At 39.9% G+C, this 14583-nt stretch overlaps 1 pseudogene; it reads left to right on the top strand.

Annotated features, from left to right (window-relative positions):
* The first annotated feature begins 365 nt into the window (after positions 1 to 365).
* LOC114081498 (diphosphoinositol polyphosphate phosphohydrolase 2 pseudogene) lies at positions 366 to 807 on the top strand (annotated as a pseudogene).
* The last annotated feature ends 13776 nt before the right edge of the window (positions 808 to 14583 follow it).

Here is a 14583-nt window from a genome sequence, read left to right as displayed (position 1 = left end):
AAGATTGAGATAGATTGAAAGTAAAGGGATCGAGAGATATACAATGTTAAACCATTGGGCTGCCATCTAGTCTGCACCATTCTCCCCTGAGGGCTGCAGCGGGAGGAGCCCTGGCTAGTTGCAGAGGGCTCCAAGAAGATGGCGGACACCCAGGCAGGGGCACGTCCATCCTGGCATCCCGGTTGCAGTGACCTACATTCGGTCCTGCACTGCGTCGGAGTGGCCATAGGACCCCTGATTGAGCAGCAGCACAAGGGCTTCAAGAATCAGCGGTGTGCCTTTGCTTCTGAAGCGAGCAGGAGGATGAGGTGCTATTGGTGAGCAGCAGTCAGTACCCAGACTAGTGGATTGGACCGGGAGGAGGAATGGAGCCCGAGGAGGAGCCTGGCAGTGCTGCTGTGAGGGGCGTTTATGAGGAAAAGGAAAACTAGGAATACTCTTGGTCATATTTGAGAACTAAGACTGAAAGCACAGAATAAATGTTTACGTTCTTACAGTCACTAAATTATTAGAAGACTTGGAAGATTTTGAAGAAGAGAGAGATTCAAAGGAGAAAATTTAAGCAAAGTTCTCCAGTGTCATAAACCTGTACGTGCAGATTATCTGGAAAAATAAAAGCTGGGTTTTTCCCCAACCAGTAGAAATTCCACAGCCCCTTCTCTTCCAAATGATAACTTGTTTGTTATTGCCACACAGACAGCAGGATTGCTGTCCATTATAAGACAAAAAGAATTGGGAGGACCTCCTCCACTCTGTGTGATCTCATGGGAGAGTTTTCCACACTTTATTTGGCAAACATCTGAATGATGCTCAAATACTATTTGAATTTGCCATGCAGGGACTTCAAATAATTTGCATGGTTTTTAGATACTTTCAAAACTTCTTTTAAAAAATTAGTGTAACATATTTAATAAGCTAAAGCCATGTGAACTTTTTTAGATGCCTAAACTGTGCTCCCTCATGTTATTGTTATTTTTCACAGCTTATTTTTTTGTTTAGTTTGTTGTTGTTGTTGTTCGGTTTAGGCCATTTGACATCCATTTTTTTTTGTCAGATTAAATTACTTGTGGATGTATTCCCTCTAAATTGTTTTCTCATTTGCAGCATTAACATATTCAATAAATCTTTCTGTGGTGAGAATTGATGAAAAATATTCTTTGTATTAAAACATTAAATCCATTCCAAAACTTGTTTCATAGGGTGAGAATTTAAATTCATAAATTGCATACTTGGCTTATCTTTGTATGGTCCAGTAACTATTTTGGCAGAAGACTTGAGGACTTCAATTTGCTACTTGGGGAATTTTTCAGCTCATTGTCTGAGTTTTCATAACTGGTATTATGTCACTGTCAACTCATATGGCTATTTCCCCTAAAATTCAATAGCATTTAACATGAAATATTATTCTATAGAGTTGGTGATTTTTATGGAAATATTGTTAGAAAACTGCATGTATAACTATATAACTGTATCTTATCATGTATAACTGTATAACTATATCTTATCATGAAGACTACATGGAATTTATTTAGCATGCTCAGTTGCCAATTTTCTTTATATATATATATATATCTACAATCTCTCTTTACATAGAATACCGTGGAACCATATTTCCCTCAATGTAAATTGCTCTTAAAGCATTTAAGTTTTTCTAATTTAGTGTTCCATCTTCTGTTAAACTTGCATGTTTACTAGAGACCACAAGATTGGAGTCTCCCCATCAGGGCCAGTCAGTGATGGATGTACCATAGTGGAGTATAATGTCCACCTTGCTATTCAGCTGTTTAGAGCTTAAGATTGTTAGTGTACTTTTGAATGTCTCATCTTTTATAGATTGTCCATAAGTACTGTTTGCCACAAAACTTTTTGGGCACTGGAACACATATGAACTGAGAATTACTTCATGTTGTCCTTTATACTCACTTCAAATCAGGCATCCCATCTAAAATATGTAAGTACCCAGACTAAAACTCCGGCACTTCCCCACAGGAGGTCAGAAATGAGTGGAGCAGGGAAAACCACTGACCAAGATGTGGGGTTGGGAGAGTGAAATATCACTTTTTATGTAGATATTAGCCTTTTTTAAATACCATAACTGGTGAGTATAAAGAGGAAAATGTGTAGTTAAAATATTTGCTCTATAAAACTGTTAAGCTTTAAAAATATAATACTGCTAAAAATACAGTTCTTCTACTACAGGAAAATTGGTGCCAGATTGAAAATGAAATCTTGTGCCAGAAATGCAGTTGAACTAAATAAAAATATTATATGCTGTCAATAGGATGAGTAAGGTAGAAAAACTTAACCAGTGACATGTTCTAAATTATGTAGTATAATCAAATGTGATTATCCAGAATTTGTATAGTTTTCTTTGTACAGAGGTTATATATTCTGGGTATTTTTTAAAAAGGAAACATTTAAAATCCTACAAACTGACACTTTGTATCAATCACCAATGAAGGAAGATTTTTTTCCCCAGTAATCTTTGAAATTTCTTTAAATTATTTATGTAACATACCAGGAAATCTGTATTGTTTTTATATATAAGACTACTTCTATGTGAAATTCTGTCACAGATACTTGGGGGGATTTATCTTGTACATGATATTAGAGGTAGCAATGTATGAATTTATAAGCTCTTGGACTATGACATGTAAAGACTTACAGTATTAATGGCAACCATCTCTTAAAAGTCAGCTTATAAATATTGTTGTATAATTTTCTTTTCAGAAACATTTTGGTCTAAGTAGTGCCATCATGATTTTCTTCAGTGCCATTTAGCAAACCAACTGTCTTTAGGTATGTAGCAAAAATTTGTATAATACAAATTTATAAATTTATTAATAATACTATTAATATTAGTATTATAAATTTATTATTTATTTTTATTTATAATTATTATTTATAATACAACAAAGTACTTTATAGTTCTCATTGTTAAATTTCTTTCCTGTCCTTCTGGAACTCAATCTAGCAACATTAGAGGAAAGCTCCAAGGAGATTTACTTAAGAGAAAAATACATTTTCAGGTTAAATAGTTGAATATACTAAAGATAACAAATAATGTCTACTATCTGAACCCTCCAAAGTTTTCAGTGTTGAGACTGTCATTAGTGTTTATTTGTGGGGTAATTGAATAAAATTGGGCAGCTAGATTTGAAAAACAAGTAGTTATTTTAAATTGACTCACAAAGTAGAAACTGGCCTGCATGTAGTTGTTTTTGTAAAGAGATGACATTTTTCCAACCATCCAATTTCCTATTGATCACACCATTGTATAAAGCAGTAAAACTGAAGGGGAGGAGTGACAGGTGTACACACTGAATTGCTGGGCATGGTCTTATTTGAGAAAATTGGGATAAGAATCTTGACTTTTTATATTTGGAAACATTAAATAAAAATGGAAACATAAAAAATGAATGATATACAACATTAGTACTCATTGAAGAAGAGTGGAATGTCTACATTAATCTTAGAGAAAGTGGACTTTAGATGATAAAAATGAGATAAATTCTCTAGGAAGAGATAATAATATTCAATGTGCATGCTCCTAAAAAAAAGAGCATCAAAATACATGAAGTAAAAACTGGAATAACTACAAAGAGAAATAGACAAATCTACTATTATAGTTGGAGATTTAAACACCCCTCTTTCAGTAAATGACTGATCCAACAGGCAGAAAGTCAGTAAGATACAACTGACCTGAATAGCACCATCAATAAACAAGTAACAATTCACATATATGAAATACATCATTCAAGAATAGCCAAATATACATTCTTCTCAAATTTGTATTCACAAAAGTGGACAATAATAATAGACAATAAAGCATATCTTGATAAATTTAAAATAAAAAATAGGCTTTCTGACCACAATGAAATTAATATAGAAATCAATAATGGAAAGATAATCAGAGAATTCAAGAATATCTGACAGTTAAACAATTCACTTCTAAATATTACATGGGTCAAATAAGAAGTTTAAAGAGAAACTGGCAAATTTTTGCAGTAAAGTATAATGTACCAAAGTTTGTGGAATGCAGGGAAAACAGTGCTTAAAGGTCAATTTATAACATAGAATGCATGTATTAGGGAAAAGAAGATCTAAAAATCAATAATCCAAACGTTCCCTTTGGTAACTAAAAAAATAAAAGCAAATTCAAAATATTAGAACAGTTATAACAGAGATCAATGAAATACAAAAAGAATAGAGAAAATCAACAAAACCAAAAGCTGGTAATTTGAAAAGATCAATAAAATTTATAACTCTAGTGAGACTAATCAAGAAGAAGATAAAAATATTAATATCAGAAATGAAAGAGTGGATATCACAAAGGAAAGAAGCAAATGAAGGAAATAAAGACAGAGGAGAAGTGGCTCAACAGTAACACAGGTTTATTTGGGCAAATCTGTGGAGCCCCTGTCCCAGTGGAGGCTGAGATCTGTCTTCCACTTACAGCCTAAGGTAGATAAAGTGGCATGAGGAAGTGGGGGAATTTCTGTGGTTAGTCCATTGCTAGAGTGTCGACAGGGAAGGTCCTCTATTCGTTGAGGTGGTCAACCGCTCCATGTCAAATCAGGTGTTTTCAGTATTCTAATCCCAGACAGTGATTCCCTTTCTTTGTATGATGATGGAACATTATTTGAGGTTTCTTTATATGAAGATCAAGTATTTTCTGGGCTTTAAAGTCAGTCTGAGTCACAGTGACTATGAAGTGACTCATTCTAAGATAGAGAATATGTTTAAAAATGGCATTACCTATCTCAAGTTCTACCTAAAAGACATCACTGGTTTCCATGGATATTAAAACGATAATAGAGGAATGTTATAAACAACTCTATGCACACATTTTGATAACTTGGGTGAAATGGTCCTATTCCTTTTATATTAGTCTGCTTTCTGTTGTCAATAACACAAAACCACAGACTAGGTGAATTATAAAGAAAATAGGTTTATTTTGGCTCATGGTTCTCGAGGTCCATGGTAAAGGGGCAACATCTGGTGATGACCTTGCTGGCAGAATCCTGACATAATGCAGGGGATCGCATGGCAAGAGACAGGGAACACACCTGTGTGTCTGCATGTCTTCTCTCTCTCCTCATAGATCCCATTAGGGCTCCACACTATCTTCACCTCCAAGAGGCTTCAATTCTGAACACTATGGTCACTTCTGAACTCTGTGGGTTACTCTCTTAACTAAATTTTATCACATGAAGCCTTGGGAGACACCCTTGTTGTAGGGCCTGATCTTGGACCCTCGTGGAGGAATGCTTATGTTGCTTATTGTACAGCAGGGAAGTACTAACATAGAAAGCTATGTTTTGGGACAGAGTGCTGTCAGAACACTGGCAAGCACCATTTCCTTGCTCCTTTGACAGGAAGTTATTCCCCTGTTGGTACAAGGCTGTTCAACGTGGCAGTTTCTGAAATCTTGGTGTCCAGACTTCTGTAAGATGATGTTATATATCATCTCTGGCCTATCATGACAGTTATATGTAAATTGGCACATACCTGCTATAAAAGCTAATTTTTCTCTGCAATAAAGCAGATGCTGTTCTTTGAAACCGTCTCCTGAGGGGTTTCTCTGTACCCTCAAGCTCTGCACAGTCAATGCTGGAAGGGCAGGCCCCTGGGCACACTCTGAAACCATATCTGAACCATAGTATCTTTTTTTTTTTTGCTTGAATATCAATCTGATAGTTTATTAAATTTAAAATAGTATAGTTACCATGAATAATTTTTTTTTAATTTTTTATTGTTGGTTGTTCAAAACATTACAAATTTCTTGACATATCATATTGCACAATTTGATTCAAGTGGGTTATGAACTCCCACCTTCACCCCATACACAGATTGCAGAATCACATCTGTTACACATCCATTGATTTACATATTGCCATACTAGTGTCTTCAGGTCCTTGGCCCATTTGTTGATTGGGTTGTTTGATATCTTATTGTCTAATTTTTTGAGTTCTTTGTATACTCTGGATATTAGGGCTCTATCTGAAGTGTGAGGAGTAAAGATTTGTTCCCAGGGTGTAGGCTCCCTATTTACCTCTCTTATTGTTTCTTTTGATGAGAAAAAACTTTTTAGTTTGAGTAAATCCCATTTGTTGATTCTAGTTATTAACTTTTGTGCTATGGGTGTCCTGTTGAGGAATTTGGAGCCCGACCCCACCGAATGTAGATCGTAGCCAACTTTTTCTTCTATCAGACGGCATGTCTCTGATTTGATATCAAGCTCCTTGATCCATTTTGAATTCACTTTTGTGCATGGCGAGAGAAAGGGATTCAGATTCATTTTGTTGCATATGGATTTCCAGTTTTCCCAGCACCATTTGTTGAAGATGATATCCTTCCTCCATTGCATGCTTTTAGTCCCTTTATCAAATATAAGGTAGTTGTAGTTTTGTGGATTGGTTTCTGTGTCCTCTATTCTGTACCATTGGTCCACCCGCCTGTTTTGGTACCAGTACCATGCTGTTTTTGTTACTATTGCTCTGTAGTATAGTTTGAAGTCTGGTATCGCTATACCGCCTGATTCACACTTCCTGCTTAGCATTGTTTTTGCTATTCTGGGTCTTTTATTTTTCCATATGAATTTCATGATTGCTTTCTCTATTTCTACAAGAAATGCCGTTGGGATTTTGATTGGCATTGCATTAAACCTATAGAGAACTTTTGGTAATATCGCCATTTTGATGATGTTAGTTCTGCCTATCCATGAACAGGGTATATTTTTCCATCTTCTAAGATCTTCTTCTATTTCTCTCTTTAGGGTTCTGTAGTTTTCATTGTATAAGTCTTTCACCTCTTTTGTTAGGTTGATTCCCAAGTATTTTATTTCATTTTTTGAAGATATTGTGAATGGAGTGGTTGTCCTCATTTCCATTTCAGAGGATTTGTCGCTGATATACAGGAATGCCTTTGATTTATGCGTGTTGATTTTATATCCTGCCACTTTGCTGAATTCATTTATTAGCTCTAATAGTTTCTTTGTAGACCCTTTTGGGTCTGCTAGGTATAGAATCATATCATCTGCAAATAGTGATAATTTAAGTTCTTCTTTTCCTATTTTTATGCCTTTAATTTCTTTCGTCTGTCTAATTGCTCTGGCCAGTGTTTCGAGAACTATGTTGAACAGAAGTGGAGAGAGAGGGCCTCCCTGTCTTGTTCCAGATTTTAGAGGGAATGCCTTCAGTTTTTCTCCATTCAGAATGATGCTAGCCTGAGGCTTAGCATAGATTGCTTTTACAATATTGAGGTATGTTCCTGTTATCCCTAGTTTTTCTAGAGTTTTGAACATAAAGGGATCCTGTACTTTGTCGAATGCTTTTTCCACATCTATCGAGATGATCATATGGTTCTTATTTTTAAGTCTATTGATGTGGTGAATAACATTTATTGATTTCCGTATATTGAACCAGCCTTGCATCCCAGGGATGAATCCTACTTGATCATAGTGCACAATTTCTTTGATATGTTTTTGTATCCGATTCGCCAGAATTTTATTGAGGATTTTTGCATCTAGGTTCATTAGAGATATTGGTCTGTAGTTTTCTTTCTTTGAAGTGTCTTTGTCTGGTTTAGGTATCAGGGTGATGTTGGCCTCGTAGAATGAATTTGGAAGTTCTCCCTCTTTTTCTATTTCCTGAAGTAGCTTGAAAAGTATTGGTATTAGTTCCTCTTTAAAGGTTTTGTAAAACTCTGCTGTATACCCATCCGGTCCTGGGCTTTTCTTAGTTGGTAGTCTTTTTATGGTTTCTTCTATTTCCTCAATTGATATTGGTCTGTTTAGGTTGTCTATATCCTCCTGACTCAATCTGGGCAGATCATATGACTTAAGAAATTTATCAATGCCTTCACTATCTTCTAATTTATTGGAGTATAAGGATTCAAAATAGTTTTTGATTATCTTCTGTATTTCTGAAGTGTCTGTTGTGATATTGCCTTTTTCATCCCGTATGCTAGTAATTTGAGTTCTCTCTCTTCTTCTCTTCGCTAGCATGGCTAAGGGTCTGTCGATTTTGTTTATTTTTTCAAAGAACCAACTTTTAGTTTTGTCAATTTTTTCAATTGTTTCTTTTGTTTCGATTTCATTAATTTCAGCTCTGATTTTAATTATTTCTTGCCTTCTACTTCTTTTGCTGTTGTTTTGCTCTTCTTTTTCAAGGATTTTGAGATGAAGTATGAGATCATTTATTTGTTGTTTTTTTCTTTTTTTAAGGAATGAACTCCAAGCAATGAATTTTCCTCTTAGAACTGCTTTCAGTGTGTCCCATAGATTCTGATATGTTGTGTCTGTGTTTTCATTTATCTCTAAGAATTTTTTAATTTCCTCCTTGATGTCTTCTGTAACCCATTGATCATTCAGTAACCTATTGTTCATTCTCCAAGTGATGTATGCTTTTTCCTTCCTTCTTTTATCGTTGATTTTCAGTTTCATTCCATTATGATAAGATAAGATGCATGGTATTATCTCTACTCCTTTATATTGTCTAAGAGTTGCCCTGTGACATAATATATGATCTATTTTTGAGAAGGATCCATGTGCTGCTGAGAAAAAAGTGTAACTGCTTGATGTTGGGTGGTATATTCTATATATGACAATTAAGTCTAGGTTATTAATTGTGTTATTGAGTTCTATAGTTTCCTTATTCAACTGTTGTTTGGAAGATCTGTCCAGTGGCGAGAGAGGTGTGTTGAAGTCTCCCATGATTATTGTATGGTGGTCTATTAGACTCTTGAACTTGAGAAGAGTTTGTTTGACGAACATAGCTGCACCATTGTTTGGGGCATAAATATTTATGATTGTTATGTCTTGTTGGTGTATGGTTCCCTTAAGCAGTATGTAGTGTCCCTCTTTATCCCTTTTGATTAACTTTGGCTTGAAATCTATTTTATTTGATATGAGTATGGACACTCCTGCTTGTTTCCGAAGTCCATATGAGTGATATGATTTTTCCCAACCTTTCACCTTCAGCCTATGTATGTCCTTTCCTATCAAATGCGTCTCCTGTAGGCAGCATATTGTTGTGTCTTGTTTTGTGATCCATTCTACTAGCCTGTGTCTCTTAATTGGTGAGTTTAAGCCATTAACATTTAGGGTTATTATTGAGATATGGGTTGTTCTTCCAGCCATATTTGTTTATTTCTGTTACTAAACATGGTTTGTTTTCCTCTTTGATTATTTTCCCCCCCTTTACTGTCCTACCTCCCACTGTTGGTTTTCATTCTTATTTTCCATTTCCTCTTCCTGTAATGTTTTGCCAAGGATGTTTTGAAGAGATGGTTTTCTAACTGCAAATTCTTTAAACTTTTGTTTATCGTGGAAGGTTTTAATTTCATCTTCCATCCTGAAGCTTAATTTCGCTGGATACACAATTCTTGGTTGGAACCCATTTTCTTTCAGTGTTTGAAATATGTTATTCCAGGATCTTCTAGCTTTCAGAGTCTGTGTTGAAAGATCAGCTGTTATCCTGATTGGCTTACCCCTAAATGTAATCTGCTTCCTTTCTCTTGTAGCTTTTAAAATTCTCTCCTTATTCTGTATGTTGGGCATCTTCATTATAATGTGTCTAGGTGTGGATCTCTTATGATTTTGCACATTCGGCGTCCTGTAGGCGTCTAGGATTTGGGATTCTGTCTCATTCTTCAAGTCTGGGAAGTTTTCTCGTATTATTTCATTGAATAGACTGCTCATTCCTTTGGTTTGGAGCTCTGTACCTTCCTGTATCCCAGTGACTCTTAAGTTTGGTCTCTTAATGTTATCCCATATTTCTTGGATGTTCTGCTCATGGTTTCTTAACAGTCTTGCTGAGCTGTCTATGTTCTTTTCCAGTTGAAATACTTTGTCTTCATTGTCTGATGTTCTATCTTCTAAGTGTTCTACTCTGCTGGTAGTATTCTCCATTGAGTTTTTAAGTTGGTTTATTGCTTCCTGCGTTTCTAGGATTTCTGTTTGTTTGTTTTTTATAACCTCTATCTCCCTGTATAGTTGATCTTTTGCTTCCTGGATTTGTTTGCATAATTCATTGTTGAAGTGATCTTTCATTGTCTGATTTTGCTGTCTAATGTCTTCCTTGATACTCCAGATCATCTGAAGCATGTATATCCTGAATTCTTTATCTGACATTCCATCTGCTGCAGCTGTTACCTCTTCTAAAGTTGCGTTGACCTGCATTGCTTGTGGTCCTTTCTTTCCTTGTCTTTTCATACTGTTGCGTATCTTTCCTGCAGGCGCGGGCGGCGGCTCTGCTCTCTCCTTATTCCAATTGGGGTGTCGTGACTACCACGCCGGCAGGTCACTGGGCCTGTTCTGGGCGCTGGCGGCGGCTCTGTTCTGCCCCTACTCCAATTGGGGTGACGAGTGTACCACGCCGGCAGGCCACCGGGCCTGATCCGCCGGTCGGTTGCAGGTTTGCCTACCCTGCAGGCGCGGGCTGCGGCTCTACTCTGCCCCTACTCCAAATGGGGTGATGTGTCTGTCGTACCGGCAGGCCACTGGGCCTGTCCCGCTGGTCGGTCGCAGATCTGCCCACCTTTCGGGCACGGGTGGTGGCTCTGCTCTGCCCCTATTCCAATTGGGGTGTCATGACTACCCCGCCTGCAGGTCGCTGGGCCTGTTCCTGGCATGGGTGGTGACTCTGCTGTGCCCCTACTCCAATTAGGGTGGTGTGTGTACCACGCCGGCAGACTCCTGGGCCTGATCCGCCGGTCTGTCGCAGGTCTGCCTACCTTGCAGGCGCGGGCGGCGGATCTGCCCTGCCCCTCCTACCACGCCTGCGGACCGCTGGGCCTGATCTGCAGGTTGGTCACAGGTCTGCTCACCCTGCGGGCACGGGTGGCGGTTCCGCTCCACCCCCACTCCAATTGGGGTCACGTGACCACCACACTGGCAGGGCCTCATCCGGGCGTGGGCGAAGGATCTGCTCTGCCCCTACTCCAGGTGGGGTGACGTGTGTACCACGCTGGCAGGCCACTGGGCCTGACCCGCCAGTCTGTCACAGGTCTGCTTACCTTGCAAGCGCGGGTGGCGGCTCCGCTCCGCCCCCTCTCCAATTGAGGTCACGCGGTCACCACGCTGGCGAGCCGCTGGGCCTGCTCCGGGCGCTGGCGGCAGCCCGGCTCCTCCCCTCTGGCTCAACGACAAATCGAGGAGACTCGGGTGTCTGTGCCTCACCCCCCCACCAGGAAACCATCTGTTTCTGTTGCCGCTGGTATTGATGAAGTTCTCTCCTCTGCCGCTTTCTGATGACATCAGATCTCTGCCATGTTGGTATCCTATGCGAATGGCAGCATTTCGTTCCCCTTGCCGGGCAACCAAAGCAACGGGTGAGTCCTGACCGGCCCTCAGCAGGACCCGGACCGAGAAGCAGTTTCTGCGGGCTCCTAGCCCTGGGCCAGGGCAGTTCCGGGAGCCGGAACTCGGCCGCTCCGTGCTCGGTGTATGCTCCGATAAGAGTAGGCTCCAAGAAGCAGCCCCCGCGGGCTCAGTTCCGGGAGCCGGAACTCGGCCGCTTAGTGCTCGGTGTATGCTCTGATAAGAGCAGGGTCCAAGAAGCAGCCTCCGCAGGCTCCCCAGCCCTGGGCCAGGGCGGTTCCGGGAGCCAGAACTCGGCCGCCCCGCGCTCGGTGCTCGCTCCGATAAGAGCAGGTTCTAAGAAGCACCCAGGCACTGAGCCCGATCATTCTGTCTGCAAGCCGCAGGCGAATGGCAGCCTGAAATTACCTGTTCCATGGCTGAATGAGCTGCGGTCAGTCGAAAACAGGGATGGTGACGTCAGCTTTCCAACATGGTGGCCGCTGGCCTCCTCTGTGGTCTGACCGGTGTGGAGAACCAAGATGGACCACTTCCTTCCCCCGTCTCGAACCCAGAATTCAGCCCTGAGTACGGTGCTTGCACGGCTGGCAGAAACTGCAGCGCTGTATTCCTGGGTCGCTATCTCCTCGTTTCCCAGCGCGCGCTGCAGACTCTAGCCGCGGGGCGATTTGCTGAATAAGCAGTGTTACCCTCCGTGCGACAAACCTCTCGCGTTTGAGTCCCTGTAGCCGATCCTCGTGCGATGGAAATCCTTCCTCCAGGTTCCGGAGCACCCCACTATTGCTGGAAATTCCTAACAAGATAGCCTTTAGCCGTCCTGACTTGTCATACTCCCACACAGTGAAGCAGCACACGGGGGCAATGCACTCCCCTCGCTGCCATCTTCCTAATTTACCCTGAACCATAGTATCTTAAAAGACATAATCTACCAAAACTCACCCAAGGAAACAATATAATCGGAAAAGTTCACCAACTGTCCAGGGAATCTGATTGCCCCCCCCCACCATCTGTAGAAACCCATTCCTTGGTTGATACTTGTCTCACTTTCTGAATTCCTGTGGGGAAAGCAGGTCAGTTCATCTTGGGCTAATTCCCCCACACTGTCAGGCAATCTTGAGAAGGATTTTGGAATCATATAGATAGTAGAGGTACCACAAGGGGTCCTACCTGGAAAACAGACACCTGTAGCCCTGAAGTTCTTGTTTTCCCTCTGTCTCTTAACAAGGCAAGGAGATACCCAACTGGCAGGCTCAGAAAATTTAACTTAGTATCAGAATGGGTAAAAGAGCCTTCAGGAAGGAATGTAAGATTCCTTCCCAGGTACCCCCAATTTGAGAGAGAACGGGACTAACCAAAATCCCAGTCACCCAAGGCCAGGAACACCTGAGCTATAAGGAATAAGGATGTAATAACAGCCATAATCATTAAGGTATCTGTAACACTGTTTCATTTTCTGTATTTATAAATCTGGCTCCCCAGCAGTTCACTATAACAGCCTTATGCTGTCTTTCCTTTTTCCACCTAACTTGGAGATTCTCTATGGAGACCTCTCTTTCCTGTCCAGATTATCTGACTCTTATCTAAACTACTGGGAATAAGAAACCTGAAGGTGAACAAGTCTAAGGGAGATTGTAGGGGCCAAAAATGTGACTGTGAGTTTTACTTTTAGGGGTGAAATAATCTCTTCAGGAATCCCGGCCTCATAATCTGAGTTTAAAGGCAGGATAATTACGTTTCACTCCCAAACTGCCTATCATTCATCTGGTCTGGGTTGGGTTGGTCTTGAAGTGTGCTCTGGTTTAATTTATTTATTAATCGCTATATGTATTCTTGTACCTAATAGTCTGTTCATTCATCTGTGCCTTACTTATTAGTCTGTGTTTGAGATAATAGGCTTGATAGAGGCTAAGGGATTTGGTGGCTGCAGCAATATAGTCTTATTAAAAGTTTTTCTGCATGAGGAGTCTTTTTACTGCTAAGAAAAGAGATAAATGCTCACTCTAGTGCATTATTGGTGTTTCCAGGTGACTAAGGTCTTGACAGAGGTGCCAGGGTAACTTGCCACAATGTGAAGTGGTCTCATAAGGAACCACTTCAGAAGAACCTACCTTATTTCTGAGTTGGAAAAATTGCAAGATCTCATCAGGGAAGTGCACATAAGATCACTCCACACCTTGAGCAACACCTCACCTCTTGGTGCCTAGGGTTTTTCATTAGGCATAAAAGGGAATATTCAAATCATTAGTGACTCTCTGGGAAGGAATTCCTGTGTCACATGATTTATCTAAAACATTTCCTGAGCACTGACTCTTGGATCTGGACACCAGATTAGCCTCTCACAAAATGGGTCATACAGATAGTATTGGGCAGAATTTAATTCAAACTTATCAAGGTAAACTCCTGCCAGAACTCCCAGGAATAGTTTTAGTGGGAGTTCCCATGGCTGCTCTTTTTTGCAGGGGTTTTACCTGCACATTTTAATATAATTAAGCTCATGTTAACAACTTATGCCCTTTTCCTAGAGAATTCACTTTTGGTTTTGCATGCCTAGTTTAATGTTTTCTTTGATTGGCAAGCTAGTTTTAAATATTCTTGTAAACACCTTTAAATCAAGTCTTAAAACAGAAGTTGGAGTTAGCACATAAGGTCCTTTATCACTCTAATTTCATTCCTCTGCCTATTTTAAATCTGTTGATTATTTTTTTAGTTTTATTGATTTTATTTTTTTTTATATTTTAAAGAGAGAGAGAGAGAATTTTAATATTTATTTTTTCATTTTCGGCAGACACAACATCTTTGTTAGTATGTGGTGCTGAGGATCGAACCCGGGCTGCACGCATGCCAGGCGAGCGCGCTACTGCTTGAGCCACATCCCCAGCCCTTGATTTTATTTTTTTAAATACATGACAGCAGAATGCATTACAATTCTTATTACACATATAGAGTGCAATTTTCATATCTTTGTATATAGAGTATGTTCACGCCAATTCATTTCTTTATACATGTACTTTGGTGGGGGTTTTTTTGCATTATATTCTTATTACACATATATACCACGATTTTTCATATCTCTGATTGTATATAAAGTATGTTGACGCCCAATTCAAGTCTTCATACATATACTTTGGATAATGGTGTCTATCACATTCCACCATCCTTGCTAATCCCCTGCCCCCTCCCTTCCCCTCCCACCCCTCTTCCCTATCTAGAATTCATCTAATCCTCCCATGCTTCCCCTCCCTACCCCACTATGAGTCAGC

The sequence above is a fragment of the Marmota flaviventris genome, chromosome X (genome assembly GCF_047511675.1).
Source record: "Marmota flaviventris isolate mMarFla1 chromosome X, mMarFla1.hap1, whole genome shotgun sequence".
NCBI classification, from domain to species: domain Eukaryota; kingdom Metazoa; phylum Chordata; class Mammalia; order Rodentia; family Sciuridae; genus Marmota; species Marmota flaviventris.
The sequence above is the reverse complement of the archived record's forward strand: the minus strand, read 5'-3'. Positions and strand labels throughout refer to the sequence as shown.